The sequence below is a fragment of the Eubalaena glacialis genome, chromosome 16 (assembly GCF_028564815.1).
Source record: "Eubalaena glacialis isolate mEubGla1 chromosome 16, mEubGla1.1.hap2.+ XY, whole genome shotgun sequence".
Lineage (NCBI taxonomy): Eukaryota > Metazoa > Chordata > Mammalia > Artiodactyla > Balaenidae > Eubalaena > Eubalaena glacialis.
The window spans coordinates 16224412-16243459 of NC_083731.1; the positions used below are offsets into that span (position 1 = coordinate 16224412).

The 19048-nt window shown below is 36.6% G+C and overlaps 1 protein-coding gene across 1 annotated transcript in view; it reads right to left on the minus strand.

Moving 5' to 3' along the window:
* The window catches only part of GPC6 (glypican 6), a 1059846-nt gene that overhangs the window by 549449 nt on the left and 491349 nt on the right, over window positions 1-19048 (minus strand). The gene's annotated exons all lie outside the window — the stretch shown is intronic.

Below are 19048 nucleotides of genomic sequence, written 5' to 3' on the forward strand. Positions count from 1 at the left end.
CACACAACATTATAAATCAACTATAGGTCAATTAAAAAAAAGGAAGTGAAGCTTATCTTAGTGGCCCATTTAATTTCATAACTACTTGTTGTTTGAGTCACCCATCTGCTCTGCATTAAGTTTGAAATATAATTAAAAACAAAATTATATTTCCTTAAACTGTTACCTTTAGAAGAATGGGGAATATTCCAGGAACTTCTTTTGGATGAACACAGCTTACTGAAGAGAGCAGAGGACTGAATTAGAAGGGAGGTCCTCTTGGGTTTCCAGTATGGTTCAGCTGTATGGCTATAGGTGAGTCACTGGATCATCTGTAAATCTCTATATCCCAAGTGAGTCTCTTATTACCTGGGTCTACCATATACCAGTGCCACATGATCATGACCTTCAGAGTGTCCCTGTCAAGCATTCCAGGGTTTTCTTGAGAGGAAGCAGGATGAAAAAATGCACAAGCCAGTGCCTTATGTTAGACCAGTGATTCTCAAAATGCTGTCTTTGGACCTGGAAATGTACTACAGTACAAATTCTTGGCTCCATTGAATTCCTACTGAATCAGTAACACTGGGGTGGGGCCCATGAATGTGTGGTTTTTGTTTGTTTTGTTGTTTGTTTTTGTTTTTAATTTTTATCGGGGTATAGATGATTTACAATGGTGTGTTAGTTTCAGGTGTACAGCAGAGTGAATCTGTTATACGTACACACACATCCACTCTTTTTTAGATTCTTTTCCCATATAGGCCATTACAGAGTACTAAGTAGAGTTCCCTGAACTATATGGTAGGTCCTTAATAGTTATCTATTTTATATATAGTAGTGTGCAAATTCTTGGCTCCTTCCCAGTCCTACTGAATCAGTAACACTGGGGTGGGGGCCATGAGTGTGTGTTTTAACAAGCTTTCCAGTGATTCCAATGTACACTAAAGTTTGAGAACTATATTAGAAGAGCAATTTCGTTTGGCCGAGCTACAAATATGGGTACCACTTTCAACAAGTAACTCTTACTTATCAAATTCCCTGATATAACCATTATTTTGGGATCTGTACTTAACTTCTGCATTTTGTCCACAGATCTTTAAATCTTCTAACCCCTGAGAGATCTTTCCTTAAATCACACATTTCTACAATTCCAGTCGTTTTTATTCATTAGTAGAAAACACCTGTGACAGCAGGCGCTACTTACATTTTAATTGTTTCTTGTTCCTTTAAATTGCTTGTCATTATAAAAGAAATGACAGAAGTGAAATGGGAGAAGAGCAATGTGGCAAGAAGACTAGAGCCCATTTTCAATGTTTAATTGCTTTACAATGCTAAGAACAGATTAAAAAGATAAATCAAAAGTTTGCAGAAAAAAAGTGAGGTCCCCAGTCACTTTTATGGTTTCATTTGAGCTGCAAAGATATTATTATACACTCATTTACAAAACAATGATCTCTTACTGTTTATGAAAGTTTAATCTCTTGGTTTATTGCCTTAATATATTTCATATTGGTAAGGTTTACTTTTAAATGAAATTTCTGACTGTCTTATGTGGATGTTATTTTATACTGAGAATACGGACAGAATGAGTGTAACATCATAATTGTATTCATCTATGAAGCAATTAGAGTCAGGGTAATTGCTTCTAGTTCTCAGATATCTGCATACAAAGTAATAGAATTAATATTTTGTCATTTGGCAGTATCCCTTGTTAGCTAAGAATTCTAAGGTTGTATATCTTCTCTGTCTACAGGAATTTAAACAGACTGTATATTAATATTTGCGTAAATCAAAAACTGTGCCAAGTGGAAAAATTACATGGAGTACGTTGGCACCACTGGCCAACATACCCATCCAGTTGGTGCACAATAGATCAGAGGCCCCTAAACACATTCTCCAAACTAAGCAGATTAAAGACAGCTGAGAGAAGGCTTAGGGACCTCGCTCCAGTCTCCAGTTATTTCCAGGTGATCCCATGGGTGCCAAAGTACCTATGAATTCCATTGGGTTCTAAGACCCTGATTCTGATTAAAACTATATGGCTGCTCTGCTATCGAGATTCCTATCAAAACACCCTTACAACTTTCTGCAAGGAAAAAAAAAAAAAGGATAGAGCTGAAGGAGAGCATGATTACCTGAGGGAGTAGGTTGGTGAATGGCTGACAAGATTCAAATCCTCAGCTCGAATCAACAGGACTAAGAAGGGCTAAATGAGGACTTATAGCCTCATTTATTTTCTAAGAGGCTTAGGCTGGAGGGAGAGAAAAGAAGCCATAAATTGAATGGCACTTTGCTTGAATAAAAGGGGAATAAATGAGGGAATTAAGTTGAAACTAGCAGCTCAATCACTGGACCAAATTTAATTGATAGATAAGCTGTATTTCAACATGAGTAAATATTACAAAAGACAGGGAAACTGCTCCTTCTTTTCAGTCTATGCAAACAAATATCCTTTATGGAGAAAGAGATAGTCTAGAATTAGCAGTGGTAAGAAGTATGTATGAATTATATTTATGTATGATGTACATTATACACCTATCCATGCAATACATAGTTTAGTTAATTACCTGTTACTCAAACGTTGTTTATGATAGTCTAAACTAGAACTTCTCCCTGAAAAGTTAAAATGTGTATTATTCTCCCCAAATACTGGTTTTTATATATTCTTTCAAATTCTTTACTTATTATTCTCTATTCATCATTATTAAATGACCTTACAGAGACATCATTTAACTGAAGGATGTCCTGGAGATAGGGTAAAATAGTAATATATGTAAAGCATTTAGAATACAGAGTGGCAAATGGTATGCACTAAGTGTTAAATATTATTATTAGTAGTAGTAAATGTAAGTACAGATTTGATCTGTGATTAGTTAGAAAATTATTCTACCTTTCTCAATGACATAACAGTGACACATTTGAAAGCTGTAGCCTCACTACTCATATGGGTTTTATTTTAAAATGTTGTGCAACCTCATTAGCCCTTAGATTATCTTAGATGCCCTGATTACTTCCTGGTCCTTTTCTCCCTATGAATTTGTGTGGCTGTTATTTTTAAATCAAATAGAGAATTGTTGATTAAGCACTTATAAGTGAAAGGATTAAATGCTACATGTGATAATTTATGTAAAAAGCTGATACAGTTTTTTTCAAAATGGCAACTCACAAACTACTGGTATATCAATTAGTCCTCCTACAAGTGCTATTAGGATGGAAGAAAAGAAATGCCTCTATTCTCTAGTTCACTGAGACTCAGATAGTTTAAGTAATGTGCTAACATCATACAGCTATTAAATAGAAAAACCCAAATTGGATTGGAGTTCAGACACTGCCTAGAATATAATAGGAAACTAGGACAATTGTCAAAGGAGAATCCATGATTCCTTCCCTTCCTGGGAAGGGAGAGAAGGAGTTAATAAGATCTTCCTACACCAAAAACCAAGGGTTTGGGAGGTAGGCTCTTTATTGATGGGGGTTGGGGCTTCATTAGCTCTTTGGAGTGCAGAGGAATTTGCTTAATTACAGATTATAATCTAAGTGGGAAAAATTAATTCCACATAGCATGTGGATTTATTTAGTTAAGGAATATAGAATTAAGCTATTAAAATTGAAATGTTCTGGAGGCAGTTCGAAATATGGAACTAAATGATAGGTAAGACGTCCAAAAAATAAATTTAGATCTTGAAATGATACTGTAAGAATAAATGCATTCTTTTTTTTTTATAAATGCATTCTTGAAGCAATTCAATCAGCGGAATTTCAAGGTTATGTACATATGCTATAATGGCCCCTATTCCTTGTTTACATATTAGCAAGTCTATATTATCAACTTATGAGAAAATTTGAAATGCATGCATTTTCTAGAAAAAGTGGAAAATACACTTTTTGGAGAATCATTAGACTGAGCATATAAAATTTTAGGCATAATTGGTGTAACATCATATGGAGACCTCATCCTTTTCTTTTTTATTAACCTCCATTAGCGACCTGGAAACTAATCAAATATTGGTTAGAATATGCCTCTTTTTCTGTTTGTTCGCTTTAGTGTTATACCCTTTTTAAAACAGTTTTAGTAAGATATAATTCATGTACCATACAGTTCACTTATTTAAAGTGTATGATTTAATGGTACTTAGTATTATATTCACAGTTGTGCAATGATCACAATCTATTTTAGAACATTTTCATCATCTCAAAAACAAACTACATATACATTAGCAGTCACCCTGATTTTCTCCCAACCTCCCCACTATTCCCCAACTCCCAGCTCAGGCAACCACTTAACTACTTTCTGTTTCTATAGGTTTGCCTTTTCATATAACAGAAATATGTAATATATCTTTTATGATTAGATCCTTCACCTTAGCATAATGAGTGCAAAGTTCATCCATGTTGCAGTGTGTACCAGGTCTTCACACCTGTTTATAGCTGAATAACATTCCATTGTATGGATGTACCACCTTTATTTATCCACTCCAGTTGATTCTCACTTTATTTCCACACTTTGGTTACTATGGATAATGCTCCTAAGAGCATTCACGTACAAGTTTTCAGGTGAACATATATTTTTTATTTCTCTTAGGAATGGAATTGCTGGGTCAGATGGTAATTTTATACTTTATTTTTGAGGAACTGTCAAACTTGTCCACAGCAATTGCACCATTTTACATTCCCACCAGCCATGTGTGAGGTTTCCAATTTTCTTGCCAAATCTTGTTATTATTTATATTTTTGATTACAGCAATCTTAATGGGTAGGAAGAGGTATCTCATTGTGGTATTGATAAGCATTTTACTAATGGATAATAATGTTGAACATCTTTTATATTGGCCATTTGTATATATTCTTTGAAAAAATGTCTATTCAAGTCCTCTGACCATTTCTCAATCAAGTTATTTGTGTTTTCGTTGTTGAGGTGTAAGAATTCTTTTTACATTCCAAATATAAGTCCCTTACCAGATATAGGACTTGCAAATATTTTCTCCCATTCAGTCTCCTCTTTAAACCTCATGATTTCCTGTGCTTTAAAAAATTCAAATACAAATTAGGAAATACAAGTATAAGAAGCTGCTCTAGGATGGGTTAAATAAAGTCAGCATTAATTCAAGTAAGCTAAATTCAAATCTAATTCTCCTTCCATACACAGAGGTCTGACTTTGGAGACATTGTTTCATAGTTCATGTAGAATAAAATATTTTAAAATATGGTAGGCACAATGAGTACTAAATAAGTGATGATGAAAGCTAAGCCTGGTGCATATAAAACTCAATTGCTAAACTCAGATTTTTTTATCAGAACAAGTTTTCTTCTACTATACTATAATTTATTTTTCTCTCTCAGGTGTTTCTTTGTCTCCTAGAGATATATTTATTATTCACAGTTAAATTACTAGGCTTTGTCCACCAGATACACTATTTTTCATGTCGCCGCTTTTCTTTCTTCTATAAATGACTGTCAAAAGTTATTTTCATGTATTTGATTTACTTTGACAATTAGACATAGGAATTTTATTTTGGAAGTATCTAAGTTACTAACAGTAGAAATAACAGCAGGTTGCCCACATCCAAATATCTTAGGTGATTAGAAGACAAAGCAAAACATAGAGAAAAACATTTAAAAAATGTTTCCATATTTTGGAAACAACAAAATGACAGCTGACAGAAGAAAACGTGTACACAAAATGATGATAAATATATGTTATTTAAGTTTCTCTTTTATATTCTTTATTTAGCATGAAAAGTAACTGTCATAATTAATAACAAAATTAAACTAAAATTGCAATTACTTAGAAATTTACAGTACAGTTTCCTAAGGAACTATAGGGACAAAAGAACGATAACACAGAACAGATTATGGAAATAATTTTAAAATTTAGTACACTACCTATTAAAACACCCTAAAGAGAAACACTCTAATCATTCATTCATTCATTCATTCAGAGAGTGAAGAAGAGATAGAACATAGACTAATAGGAAGAAGGTTCTTGAAAGCAGAGAGGTATGAAATTCCAAGGTGTGGAATTACCAAAAGATGAATTTGTTTAGCATGTAGGACACTTACAAGGAGGTCAGAGAAATAAAGCTAGAAGTTCAGCTGGAAAAAAGGGTCAAAGAGGGACTTTGCCTTTGTTCATCTATGTTTCCCAACTCTCCCAGATTTCTATTACTACTACATTTACAAAATTTATAAGACTCTCCAATTGAACTCTCAAGTAAACCAGCATGAAACAATAAAACAGAATAGAAATCTCTACTCCCTTTTATTCAACATTTTAATTTTCCCCTCTTTGGCTTGGACAGATAGGAAAGCTTTTCATCTCTGGATGGGGCCCATTTACCAGGAATGGGGAACAGTACCAGTTAACAGAATCGAGGACTGAGATGGCCCTGCAGAGTGGGATGAGGGAAGAGGAGAGGGTATATAACCATCAGCTTCAGGAGTCAGACATCTGGACAGTGTCTGACTAAAAACCAAACCAAAAGATGCCCAATAATCAATAGAATTCAAGAAAAGTGAAGTGAGATAGAGCACTGTGATAGATACACAGGGGTTCTTTTTTTTTTTTTTTTTTTTTTGGCACAGGATCTTAGTTCCCAGACCAGGGATAGTACCCGTGCCCCCTGCAGTGGAAGTGTGGAGTCTTAACCACTGGACCGCCAGGGAAGTCCCCACAGGGGTTCTTTATGTTACTCATTGTACTTGTCTGTTATCGTTTAAATATTTCAAAATAAAAATTATTAAGAATTTAAAAAAAAGAAAAGTGAAGTGAATAGCATTCAAGAAAAATCAAACCTATTTTCTATCACCACTTTCAGAAAGTAAATGTGACTATTCTGCTTTATATTTTAGGAGGCTATAGCTGTTGGTATGTTCATTTGTCTTCTTTCTTATCTTTAAGTCTACTCTATGTTTATTGTAACTACATACACAGCTAGAAAAGACCCTGCCTATGCTATAGTTAAGGATAATTTGTTCTCAGTGGCATAACTCTCTAAAAGACCCAGCCAGAGACAACAGACAACAGCTCTGCTACTCAATCCTGAAAAGCAAACACTACAAAAGCCTTTTGAGCAAACAACTTTTTTTCCAAATAAGGCCCAGTGCTTTTTACTAGAACTTTTCAGACTTTTGGCTATAGTGTCTTTTGACCTGTCAGCCATTTAGAAACTAATTTTGCCATTCAGAGTTTCTGTGGCCTGACTGGAGGTAAATTTAACGCCAATGCATATAATCCATACAACTTCACCATCCAACTTACCCTTGTCCTACCTTGCCTGCCAAGTGACTTGAAACATTTTAAACTAATACAGACTTATAGCTTTGGCAGACAGATTCAGGAATTGGAGAAACATTCCAAGATATTGGGGAATGTTAACATATGCAATACAGGAGGTGACTGCATCCAATTTCTAGGCTGGTGTTCATGCTGATAGGATAGTTTTCAGGGCACACTTTAAATTCAATTTCCTTTATTTTAACAAAACCTATTTCATGTACATTGCTTACAGATGGAATAACTTGTGAAAATCAGTTTTATAGGCCACATTCTCATAGAGATTTGCACAATTCTAGTTCACTACAGATGCTTTCCTGGAAAGCATAACATCACACGTAACTCTCTTTATGTTCGCTGTAGGTCACTCACTTCATACAACATACAGTTTTGTCATGACACTAATCTTTCCTCTAAGGGCACTTTCACTTTCTCTTTGGGACGCTGTTTGAGATGTCCTAGGGATCACAGTGAGGTCTGAGTAATTCCTCTGTCCCAGTGATGCTGTTTTCTCAAACACGTTCAATTCAATCCTTGAGAGAAGCCTCCGTTAGCTCTCTCTACATTTTAACATAAGCTGAGAGAACACGTTCACTCTGTATTCAGTTTTGTCTGTCCTGCCCCTAGCAGCCAGGGCACTGCCCACTGCATGAAGTGTTCAGTAAATACATCCGGAGGTATATGAAAGTTGAATTTTTTTCCACTGGAGAGTGATTTCTTTGAAGGTGAAAATGATGCCTCATGAATTTAGGTATCCCACTCCATGCCCAGCGCAGTATGACATATAGCATCGTGACCATGAAGGCATCTTGAGAGAGTAAGGTCAGGCTCTGTTTTACAGAGCCAAGCACTGTACCAGAGGCTGTTTATCCATTGTAACCCTCATAACTGCTCCAGAGAAGGCATTTCTATCATTTACTGAAGAGGAACCTGTGGGTGGCACAGAGCCACAGAACAAGTTTGGGACTCAGGCTGTGTAATTCCAAAAAGCCACGCCTTCCACTATGCTGCTTTGTCTACCTCTCTGCAGGCTGTCAATATCACTGCCTTGAAGTTTAGACCAATTCATTTCTCTTCCTTGTTATTAACTGACAAGGGAGCAAGTGTTGGATAAACTGATAATTTCATACACCTCAGAACAGAAGTATCTGGTCTTAATTGGCAGTTAAAAATTCATATGTGGTTTATTTTGTACACAGTTGACCCTTGAACAGCATGGGTTTGAACTGTGGCGGGTCCACTCATATGTGGATTTTTTTCAATAAAATACATATAAGTGTTATAAATGTATTTTCTCTCCCTTATGATTTTCTTAATATTTTCTTTAGCTTACTTTATTGTAAGAATACAGTATACAATACATATAACATATACAATATGTGTTAATCAACTCTTTATGTTATTGGTAAGGTCAATAGTAAACTATTAGCTAAATTTTGGGGGAGTCAAAAGCTTATACAAGAATTTTTAACTGCTTGAAGGGTCGGCACCCCTTACCCAGGTGTTGTTCAAGGGTCAATTGTAGTTATATATCCTTATGCAGTTATATATTTTCTTTGTGCCTAGAGATAAAATTGTATATTTTCAAAAACCAGTGACTGTATTAAATTTAACCATATATATTTATGTATATTATTTATATGTATGTATATATATTGGATCATTCCCATCCCCCCATATGTGTGTGTGTCTATCTATCTATCTGTCTATCTATCCTATAAATAACTCAGATTGAAAGAACATTAAATTAGGGAGGATTTCATGCAGGCAAGATTTTTTAACAAGTAACACAACTATGACACTTATGCCTTTATCCCATGTAACTGAACTATAAACCCACTAAACATTAGGAGATGGAGACTTAATGAAATGTCTAGGTTCGCAGAGACAGTAACATTTGCTTAAGTACACTGCCACTGCACTTTTGTCAATATGAATCATTCATTGAGAGACTACTCATCACTGAGAAAGAACTGAATTTAATAGCAGATTAAGTGTTGGCATGAAATCATAAAATATTACCCCAAAGTAGACTATGTAGCTTTTTAACTTTTTGCACATGAAATTTTAACTTTTGCTACTATGTCCACCTAAGAGCTAAATGACTGTCATTGCTGTGAGTGCACATTTCCAATGACCTTTCACCCATCACCACATGTGCTTCTTTAACAGAAGATGTAGTGTGGTTTCAGCAGAGACTCCATTCAGTCCTTCATAGCATAGCAAGTGCATGATGTGCACGGCCTGTGATATTTTTGCATCACAAAAATCTAACAGAGTTGGACAAAATGGCATCTGCTGCTTATTAAATCTTGTTTTTATATGGTTGACCTAATTTTCCAGGGTTTAAAATTCAACTCCTTATCACCATTTTGGCTGAAATTTCAGAGCTGCTCTATCAAATACTGCATGTCACTTACACTTGTACATGTCAAGTAACTGGATTCACAGAAGACCTATGTCAGTTTTAAGTCTGGTCCCAATTAGAAAATACATCTTCAAAGCTGTAAGTGCAGCTTCTCTTTTTCACACCTGCATCACCTTCAAAAATATCTGGGAGCAGAGAAGCGACGTTATGTGATTTACACAGTCATACCCTAGACCTTGCCGTTATTAATAATGGTTACCCGTCCATAATCTCAAGTTCTAGCATTCTACTCTCTGACCACCAGCCCTTCCCTCCTACTACTCCCACTTCAACAATCTTCTAGGGATGTGCAAACTGCTGGGATGTACAATCCATTATTCTACCACCTTTTCTCTGTCCCTCAGGACCTCACTCCCCTCCTAATCCAGACTCAACTCCCTGGCCAAACTATACCCCTTGTTAAAACTAACAAAATTGTAACCTTTGTTAACAATTGGAAATTGAGACCCAGACAATTTCATTTCCATGTTCTAAATAGTTACTCACTCTGTCATGATTACAGACAATGACAAAAAAACTCCAAGAAAACACACAGCCTTGTAGACTGGTATCAGCTTAAATTTGCGGTCTCCAACCCAAAATTGAATATTTTGCCCGGTCGATCCACTATATTTCCTTCCCCCCATTCACTCTCATGCTCTTAAACTACTGTTCCACACTTTCTCCCTCACCTAAAGCTAATAAAATGACTCAAATATACCCCAAATTCTCTATAGTAATAACCGGAGGAAAGTAGGATATCACTCCCTTGTAATTATCCTGGTAACCCCAAATTTATTCATTCCCTTATTCATTCATTTAGAGTATTTACAGAGTGCTTAATGGAATCCTAAAATATTAGGTCTAGGAGGAACTGCCAAGCCTCTCAAGTTATACAAGAAGAAATTGAAGCCCAGAAATGTCCATTTTCATGAGCTAAACATTGCATGTATATGAAGACTGTACTGGAAAAAAAAATCTGCCCTCAATTGGTTTCTTGCTCTGGTTTGCCTAACCTCTGTGAAGATGGTATAAAAGGGTGCATCTCCATAACATACATGTCCTTGGTACCCAATGTGACAAAATACGGTCACTGGTTCGGCAGCATCTGATATCTGGAGGCTGTTAGAAATGCAGCATCTCAGGCCCCACCCCCGGCCTAGGGAATAAGAACCTACCTTTTAACAAGATCCTCAAGAGTTTCATTTCCAAAGGAACGTTTGAGAATTACTGCTGTATTAAATGAAAATTGGAATGATAATTATGGCCCAGCATCTGGGCTACTGCCAGGAATACTAGAAATAAAACTTCATCTGTTCTTAGGCGAGGCTACTTTTCCTTTCAGACAGAGCTATCTTGTCTTTTTTGTTTTGCTGGGAGGTTAACTTGTGAAAATTCACCTGGTATTCACAATTCATCCCTTTGTGTCTGAGAAAGTTAGGAGCTTTGATTTGGTTGATAACAGAAACTGATGCAACAGCACATGGGGCAAACCTCATACATTTTAAATTAAGATGGTGCATCAGAGTTAAGACGAAAAAGCTTAAGCTCTTCTTGGAATGGCAAAGCCTGAGGAAATGCAAGCTTGCCACCATGAAATCAACTATGTGTTTTCTCTCTCTAAGGCACACACTTTCTTAGCCCTTTTGAAAACAACAGATTTCACTTTGGGGCCAGGAAGAGGTTAAAGCTAATAAATTCATATTCTCAAAATAAGGAGGGAAAAGGTTATGTTGTTGGGCAAAGGGGGAGGAAGGAGGAAATTTCCTCCTTGTTCCCTCTTTGTTTTGAAATTACTTCTGAATCCTTCCATCAATGGAAAAGTGTTTCCAGTCTTACTGTCCTTTAAAAATTTTTTATTTTATATCCCTAATATGTTCAGAATGCCATCTTTTCCAAAAACTTCATTAACAGTGTTTTCTGTCAAAATATTCACATTTTAGGGAAAATAAACAGATGTGAAGCCCATTAGTCCTGTGATTTCTAGGTCATAGGCATGTCACACACATAATTTCATACTTAAAAAAAGGTCTACTACTTAAAATACTAAAAAAAGTATTAGTAAAAGTACTAAAAAACAGCACGGTAAAAATGAAGCAATTGCTATTAAAAATATATACTCCCATTAACAGATATTCACTTTGTTTTTTTTCTCTATTAAATGAAAAATATCCACAATTACTAGACTGCTAATAGGAAGTTACAATTTTTTTTTAAACGAAGCCCCTTGATTTTTGACCCTTAGAATAATCCAAAATCAATTTTCTGGATGCCTTTCCAAATGAAGTTCTTTCCTTTTTCAAAATCTTTCCACAAACATTAACGTTCTGACACAACCTACAGGTCATTAGTACACACTGCCTCATCCACAGATGGTGATTGATTTGTCATTGGCAATGGAGCGCCTTCCTGAACCCAAATAATGTGAACAATACCCTCTCACCTACGAACTAGATGTATTAAATGCAAATCTATGTTACGTAATAGAGTGTACATTTTTTTTCCTTTTAATATCTCTAACTTACTTGTAAATGTCCTGGCCAAATGTTGATAACAAAACTAACCTACCGATTGTAAGACACTACATGTTATCAATCATCCTAGTCCTTTCGTTAATGTATTTAGTCTTGATAAAAAGAAAACCACAGGCCCAAAATAAAGTCACTTACGCTAGGCCACACCATTAAACCGGGTCTTAATACCTAACTTAGTTGAAGTTCCAACCTCCCTGAGAAATTTAGTCTTAAACCAGTCAGTCAGGAATTTTCTGGTCAGCACCAATGAGGTAATTTGTCACATGGGTCCTCTCCGTCCCCCAAAGAAAGATGAAGTAAGTTGTCACACAGACCCCTTCCTTCGCCACAGGCAGGTTACCTAAGCCTGAAATAATCCTTTTTGTTTATGACTTCCTTCTCTTGCCTTTAAAAACCCTTCCCTTTCTGTAGCCCTTTGGAGCTCCCCTCTTACTCGCCAGATGGGACGCTGCCTGATTCATGACTCATTCAATAAAGCCAATTAGATCTTTAAAATTTACTAGGGTTGAATTTTGCTTTTTAACAGTCCTTACTTTCTGATGAGTGGGGTTGGCTCTGGTATAGCTTATAGAAGAGTTTTCACATGTATGCCACTTTTTGTGCCAAGTAAAACCCCATTTCCTAAACAGAATCTTGCACAGTGTGTATGCTGGGGGCTTTTGGCATATAGTGGCTACCATTCTGCTCTGTGACCCAGTCTCAGAGGTGATGGGAAAGGCTGATATACTTCTTAAAGTATGCTTGAAAAGCACAAATAATACCACGAATATTTTTGAAATAAAATCTTTCAAAGAACCTTTAAATTGAATATTCACATCATAATGCTCACACTTACTGAATTTATAGCAGTACTCAGTGCTTTAAATACGACACCTCGTCTGCCCTATTTAGATCCTTGAATACTGTGAAGCTTCCAACTTAAGTGACTTACAGGCAGCTGTGAATATATCACCATCCCCACTGATGAGTCACACGACCAATCATGACCCCAGCGGGAAACGTGAGTTCTCAGGTGCATCGTCCCCCTCTTCCCCCCATTAAATTCCTGATGTCACTGAAACACAACTCTGTTTTTTCGGTGTGGGCTGGGAGTCCTTCCCCACTTTTCCAAATTCTCCCCAAAATATGGTGTTTAAAGTGCTGATGTGTATTAAACTAGAAAACTGGGATCGTGAGATCACTTAAGTAAGAGGGTGAGGCCTTGTACTAGAAGTTTGCTTCTCAAACTTGAGCATGTAGCAGAATCACCTGTAGGGCTGCTTCAAACAGATTACTGGGGCCCATCTGCAGTTTCTGATTCAGTACATCTGGGGAAGGACCCGAGAACTGGCTTGTCTAACAAGCTTCCAGGTGACGCTGATACTGCTGGCTCTGGACCACACTTCGAGAATCACTTTATGGTAATATCTTGTAGTCCATGATTGTTCTGAGAAGTATTTAATAAAAACCTTATTTGGTCTTTCTCTGGGCATCTTTTAAATTACTGCTTCTCTTTGAACCTTATACTCTCATAAAATTCATAATAAATTTGAAGTCAGAAATGAATGTGGAAAGGACATGAGACTATCACATGATTTTCATAACTGTAGGCTATCTCTTGCCTCCTGACCTTTCAAGATTTTTCATTTACAGTATTGGAATTATAATCCTTAGGTGAAATCTAGGCACACATACATGCATGATCTATGGACAATGTTTAATAAACACAAAAACATGAATAGACATATAAAGACATTTGTTTTATATTGGCCAGCATTCACAGCAAAATGGCTTAATAAAGTGAGAATGAATGTTGAACATTTCTTAACAAAATAAAAATAAAATTGTGGATTCCTATCATAAAGATGAAAATCAGCTGATTTGCTCAGTTTATTAAAAAAGTAATCTGGAAATGTAAAATACCCTTAGAGCTTAGATTTCTTTTTATTTGATAATTGCTAGTATTTTAGAGTTCTGGTTCTCCATCATCTTCATTGCCATCATAAAAGTAGTTAATAGGAATTATTAAAAGTTCTTGGTTCTATGCTAATTATTACAAGATATATCTTATTAACATTTGCAGTTCTTCTCCTGCTCCAGCCCTCAACACAATACAGAATGCACAAGGGACTCAATACAAAAGTTCATCTATATTCTTTTTTTTTTTTAAACTTTGGGTTTATTTTATTTATTTATTTAGTTATTTATGGCTGTGTTGGGTCTTCGTTTCTGTGCGAGGGCTTTCTCTAGTTGTGGCAAGTGGGGGCCACTCTTCATCGTGGTGCGCGGGCCTCTCATTATCACGGCCTCTCTTGTTGCGGAGCACAGGCTCCAGACGCGCAGGCTCAGTAATTGTGGCTCGCGGGCCTAGTTGCTCCGCGGCATGTGGAATCTTCCCAGACCAGGGCTCGAACCCGTGTCCCCTGCATTGGCAGGCAGACTCTCAACCACTGCGCCACCAGGGAGGCCCTCATCTATATTCTTAACGAGGAATTCACACAACACAAAAAAGTCAATAGAGACATTCTGAAGTTCTAAAACAAGGGGATATAAAATAAAATATTTAAATCTTTCATTGGATCTTTTGGTTTCCTTTAACTTGTCCATTCAGAGAGAAGGAGTAGTTAGTATCTCACAGCCTTTCTCATTAGAAGTTGCAACTGAGGCAGAGAGTAAAAAACAGGATTTGAGTGACTATTTTTGCAATTCTCCCAGGGATGGGACTCAAGTAGTACCATTCTAGAATTAATTCATTATATTAAACGAATGGCTTAGGGTCCCAGTTGAGAATGGCTGCTGAACAATTCAGTCAAAGCATATAGAAGTTTCTAAGGATATATACCCCATAATGGAAAAAGATGGAATCCACATCAGAAATGAATTTGTGGCTCATCGAGATGTTCAGGACATGATCTAGCAGACAAATATCCTAGACTAGAATGCTTCAAATTTTAATAGGCTATTATTTCAAACCAATTTCTCAGACATCTTAGCAACCACCTTGTCAATAGTATTCCTCATTTTATAGACGAGAGGTACGAACATTAGAAAATTCAGAAGCTGAATTGTCAAGGTCACATGGCGGGTAAGGAGCAAAGCAGGTGTCGTTACTCCATGCGAGATGATTTTCCCGGATCTGGGGGCATGTATCTTTTAAGCCTGATTGTCCTGAGAAGCTCACCTCTATTCTCCATACACCCATTTTCCTGATTTTAGTTTGATCTAGGTAATCAAATCTTCAGGATGTACTCTCCCACACCAGAAGAACTTACACACCTCCTGCCCTTAAGAATTAATGTGAAGACCAAGTTTCCCCCTGCAAGGCTTCCTCAACATTATGCAACCTAATTTTCCCTTGCCAAGTGGGAAGCAGAGCTTTGAAACGCCTGTGGACCTGACTATGCAGCTTTAGAAAAGACAGGAAAACCACTGACGTGTTACCCTTAGAGTCAGAAATCAGAGAAAACTAAGGATGGAGCCACATGGCCAAGCTGAGAAGTGATAGTATTACCTGCATAAAGGCATAAAGGGAGGGGCTTTCTCTCTTCTGCTCCCCACCGCTAGAAAGAGGATATAGCATCTCCATTGTTAATTTTTCATTTGTACTTTTCGTTGTTAATTTCTCTCCTTGTTAATTTTTCAAAAATGGTTTAGAAAGAAGAGAATTACTTTTCATGGTTGTGTTTGCCACATTACATTTGTCCAACACTAAACTTAATAGGTGATTCTTTAGAAAAAATTTTTTGAAGCAAGCAAAATAAAACTTCACAATTCTGTCTCGTTCACTGGGTAGAATCCTTAGGGAATAAGACTATGGATGGAAAATTAATTTCCAACTACTCCTGGGAAGGGACAGTGATGTTAACAGAATTACTGGATACAGTTATAAGGACAATTTCACCCTGTGTTGTTTTTAATATCACAATCTAAACAAGTTTACAATCCCTCTGAACTCTTTTTAAATGTAATACTTCGGGAACAGTCTCTCAAACACTCTGGAAGCTAAGCCTGTCAACAGACTGTCAGTGTGTCAACAGTGGTTTTGATATTTTCTTCTAACAAAACAAACAGGAGAGTCACATATTTCAAGATGTTTTAACGTTTTAATTAATGTGCTGTGGAAAAAAATAGGCTGGTGCAGAGATGGGACTATTTTTGTCAGGTTCCCATTTAACACTATTTAGTGGTATTTTTAAATATAAGCATTGGTGTTAAATACTGTTTCTTGCTGAATTTCTTTGGAAATAAGTGTATAATAATTCTATGTCATTCACCTTAAAATATCAACAGCTATGCTGACTTAAGTGCTATTTCAAGTAATAGACCTTAGGAAAAAATGACATCTTCCTAGGAAATATTTGAATCTTTTGCAAGTGAACATCTCTTTAAATAGCTCTGATTTAAAAGGATAAAAAAAAATTAAAAGAAAAGATTTGTTTCCTGTTGTACTGCAGGCTTTGACAAGACAGGGATCATTTCTACAACTCCAGTCTGCAAATTTTCTGGCATACAGAAGCAACCGCGTACTATTTTTGAACAGATGAATAAAGTACCCATGTGACCTGAGAAGCACCACTGAGTACCAATGATAGCACAGGTCACACATAACAGGTATTACTACTCATTCATCAGTGAATTGATCGCCACTTATGGAAGTAACGTTTTAAATTTTATTAGAAGCAGAAATGCAAGGGGTTATGAGGCTTCTCACTAGTTCCCCTTTTCAGAAACTAAATATTTCTTACAACTACCCTCTGAAATGGTTTGATTCAAAGCAAACAATTTCCTGTTCCCTGTGCCTGGAATGATCTTTAAAAGCAGCTCTTTGTTGCTACTTGTAAAATCTTTCCCACATGAAGGCCCAGCTTCACTGCCCTCCACCGGGCAGACATTCTCACTCTTCATTTAGAATCAACTATTCCATCCTTTGTACTTAAAATGCTGCATTATAACGAATGTGAATATGCTACATGCTGTCTCTTCCACTAGATTGGCCCCTCCTTGAGTTCCAGGACCATGCATTACTCATCTTAGCATCCTCTTTTGCTTAAACTAATGCATTGAATATATGTGTGTGTGTGTGTGTGTGTGCATTTAAGATTTAGGCATATGATAAACCTTATGTAATAAAATTGGGTTAAAGGGGGAGAAGTAGAGGAGTGACGCCATCTATTGAAGTGAAAGTGTAGATATAAGAGTTGTATTCTTGACTCCAAAGAGACAGTTGGTTCTAAATACAAGAGCTTGTGCTCACTAGTGTCTATCCTTGGAATCTGCCATAACTCGGGGAACGAGGCTATGATGTCTACAAAACCCTTGACTAGACTGTGATGATAGCAATGATGCACAGTACACATTTTGATAGTGTTTCTAAAAAAAATGATCATTATTCAAATACCTTAAACTGCCTTTTTACGTTTAATACAACCTCAACTGAATAGTCAACACATTTTTCATAGACATGTTTTTTGACATGAGAACACCGTCAATGACCTGGGACATATTTTTCATACTATGTATACATATAACAGACCCTGTAGAACATCTTGGTTTCACTGAACAAACATCAGATATGCCTTTGCTTTAGGCTGGTCAGTCTGTTGAGAAAATGTTCTGACTTCCTTATTAACAGTTACTATAGCTGTGAAAACTGTCAATAAACTTGTCATTGTTCTAGCAATGAAAATAGTTTGTCTTCTTCAACTACCTTTTCTATTTTATTTAAATATTTTTAAACATCTTTATTGGAGTATAATTGCTGTACAATGGTGTGTTACTTTCTGCTTTATAACAAAGTGAATCAGCTATACATATACATACATCTCCATATCCCCTCCCTCTTGTGTCTCCCTCCCACCCTCCCTCTAGGTGGACACAAAGGACCAAGCCGATCTCTCTATGCTATGCGGCTGCTTCCCACTAGCTAGCTATTTTACATTTTGTAGTGTATATATGTCCATGCCACTCTCTCACTTCGTCCCACCTTCCCCTTCCCCTTCCCCATGTCCTCAATTCTATTCTCTACGTCTGCATCTTTATTCCTATCCTGCCCCTAAGTTCTTCAGAACTATTTTTTTTTTTTTAGATTCCATATACATGTGTTAGCATACGGTATTTGTTTTTCTCTTCCTGACTTACTTCACTCTGTAGGACAGTCTCTAGGTCCAACCGCCTCACTACAAATAACTCAATTTCGTTTCTTTTTATGGCTGAGTAATATTCCATTGTATATATGTGCCCCATCTTCTTTATACATTCATCTGTTGATGGACACTTAGGTTGCTTCCATGTCCTGGCTATTGTAAATAGAACTGCAATGAACATTGTGGTACATGACTCTTTGAATTATGGTTTTCTCAAGGTATATGCCCAGTAGTGGGGCTGCTGGGTCATATGGTAGTTCTATTTTTAGTTTTTTAAGGAACCTCCATACTGTTCTCCATAGTGGCTGTATCAATTGACATTCCCACTAACAGTGCAAGAGGGTTCCCATTTCTCCACACCCTCTCCAGCATTTATTGTTTGTAGATTTTTTGATGATGGCCATTCTGACTGGTGTGAGATGATACCTCGTTGTAGTTTTGATTTGCATTTCTCTAATGATTAGTGATGTTGAGCATCCTTTCATGTGTTTGTTGGCAATCTGTATATCTTCTTTGGAAAAATGTCTATTTAGGTCTTCTGTCCATTTTTGGATTGGGCTGTTTTTTTTGATATTGAGCTGCATGAGCTGCTTGTATATTTTGGAGATTAATCCTTTGTCAGTTACTTAGTTTGCAAATATTTTCTCCCATTCTGAGGGTTGTCTTTTCATCTTGTTTATGGTTTCCTTTGCTGTGCAAAAGCTTTTAAGTTTCATTGGGTCCCATTTGTTTATCT